Genomic DNA, 2,385 nt, shown 5'->3' on the forward strand with positions numbered 1-2,385 from the left:
GTTCAAATCTAGGCTCAAAACAACTCCATTTCACTGTGCATATGACTGAAAGGATCTTATCTGCACTCTTCTCTTTTAAAGTTCATTTTATAATGATTATTTATGTTTTTATTTTGTATTGTGATTTTAATGCATTTTCTTGTTCTGTAAAGCACTTTGAATTACTTTGTGTACGAATTGTGCTCTACAAATAAACTTGCCTTGCCTTGCCTTATCCTTCAGGGATTTATACTTCTGGATTTATCCTGGCTTCATATGAGTAGAGGGAAAGATCGCTAGCCGCTAGGCTAATCAATACAATGTAAAATGCCATAGGCTGGCGCTAATAACGTTAGCATGTTGTATTTGCTTGGAAAACGTGTTTAGTATAAGACAGTTGTTTTGTCGGTGAATGTTGTGAGCTGTAATGGAGCCAAATTATGTGTCGTTACCTTTGTTAAATGTTGCTGTTGTCCCTGGTTTCATATGAGAAGAGGAAAAGATAGCTAGCTGCTAGGCTAATTTATACAATGTAAAATGCCATAGGCTTGTGCTAATAACGTTAGCATGTTGTATTTGTGGCAAAAATGTGTCCAGATAAAGACAAGTGTTTGTCTGTGAATGCTGCGAGTTATAGTGAAGCTGATTTGTGTTTGAAACTGTCTCTATTAAGCCGTGTTTAGTGTGTGTTTAATGTATGTTTTGAATCAACTATTACAGCACTTCACAGAAACCTCTGCTGCCGACTAGTGTTTTGGAGGTGTAACTGCAGAGTGACACAGCTGACACACCACCGCACAAGTAAAACTGCTCACAGCAGTGTAGGCTACGTGTGAATGGTCTACACACAACCATAAATCCCTTTTAAGGGTTGGATCTGACTGTCAGCAGACAGCCGTCACTTAAAGCGGCAGCACTTAATTTAGCATAACTTAAAGGGTTAATGAAATCTAAACAGGTGAGTTATATAAAAATTTACCCACCAGTGCTGTTGTCATGAAAGGGTAAATTAGCTATGGAGACCAAAACCATTTTTATTTCTGCTGTAAAGATGGGTATGTTAACATGGGGGTCTACAGAGACTGACTGACACGGAGCCAGCCTCAAGTGGTTCTTCAGTTTATGGCACTTCAGCATTGGCTTCATTTTTCAGCCTGAAATGTTGTTGCTTGGTTTTTAATAGTTTCTGGATAAGACTGGAGCTCTCTGGCACAGAGCAAAATATATATCAGGCTCTGATAAACACACAACACATACATTCACTGTTGGTTTGAGTCTGAACATGAAAAATAAAAACATCACCAGTCTTATTCTTTAAGTATATTAAATGTCCAAACTGCAGCATTACAGAATTGAACAGTTCGAGTTTTTTCATTTGCTGAAGTTGAAAATAAATCTGGCTTTGTGTCCTCTGGTGACCAGTTCACCATGAACCGCAGGCCTGAGAGAGGATTTGGTTTGGGACCTGCAGGAGTCTGACTCAAAGATAAAGGTGTGGACGGCCTTCTGTGGGGCAGAGGAAGATAAGAAAATCCAAAACCCAAACATTCTTATCAGCTCAAATAAATAGACTGCTTACAGTTGCATCACCATTTTGCCTTATGTTTGTGCAGTCTGGACTTTAACTTTTCTCTGACAGAAGTCTCCTCTGAAGACAGAAACATCCAACGTGTCCTAAACAACAGAACAGGTTGTTTGATAATGACCTCCAAAATGACGTACGTGACAGTTGTGGTTTTAAACACGTGGTTAGCGTTGTGAAACAGTTTCAGTTATTCACCATGTGGAAAAATCAGTCTTCAGTAATGACGCTTGAGTTAGGAGATAATTAGCTTAGCTTAGCACAGAGAATGGGAACATGGGAAAACAACTGGCCTAGCTCTGTCCAAACTCTGGTCTGGTCTGTCCAGTTGTTTACTTAAACGATGGAACGATGGAATAGGTGGTTTGCCAGTTACTCCAAATACGACGTATATGAGTGTTGGAGTGTACCAGTGACAGGCTACTAACGGTCGCAGGTGGATAACATTGTGAAATGGTTTGGCACCAAGGCTACTGGCTGGTTAAGTAAGTTTATTACGTAAAATACTTAATTTACACCACTGTAGGTTGAGTTCTTTATGCTACCTCACCTGACTTCTTCCTTTGCTCCTGTAATAACTAGTCCATACCCATTGAGTGCACAGTTGCCCACGTACAGTTTCACATGTTGTGTGTTTGGGATACAGGTCATAGGAAATTGCAGTTTAAATAAGCCATTAAGAAGAGCAATGTATTCAGACAGAGTTTTTGTGAAGCTGATAGTACGATTGCTTTATTGAAAGTACAGTAGATTGACCACGTCAGTGAGTAGAAAAACGTGGGACAGACAGAATGACTGACTGACAGAATGACACACTGACAGTT

At 39.7% G+C, this 2,385-nt stretch overlaps 1 protein-coding gene and 1 long non-coding RNA gene across 2 annotated transcripts in view; one reads left to right on the plus strand and one right to left on the minus strand.

Moving 5' to 3' along the window:
* Positions 1 to 2,385, minus strand: part of rnf175 (ring finger protein 175) — a 394,559-nt gene that overhangs the window by 251,617 nt on the left and 140,557 nt on the right. The gene's annotated exons all lie outside the window — the stretch shown is intronic.
* The window catches only part of LOC126403699 (uncharacterized), a 16,727-nt gene continuing 16,147 nt past the window's right edge, over positions 1,806 to 2,385 (plus strand). The window contains exon 1 of the long non-coding RNA XR_007571351.1: positions 1,806 to 2,046. This is a non-coding gene — a long non-coding RNA (uncharacterized LOC126403699). The remainder of the gene's footprint in view (positions 2,047 to 2,385) is intronic.

Source organism: Epinephelus moara, chromosome 17 (genome assembly GCF_006386435.1).
Source record: "Epinephelus moara isolate mb chromosome 17, YSFRI_EMoa_1.0, whole genome shotgun sequence".
NCBI lineage: Eukaryota > Metazoa > Chordata > Actinopteri > Perciformes > Serranidae > Epinephelus > Epinephelus moara.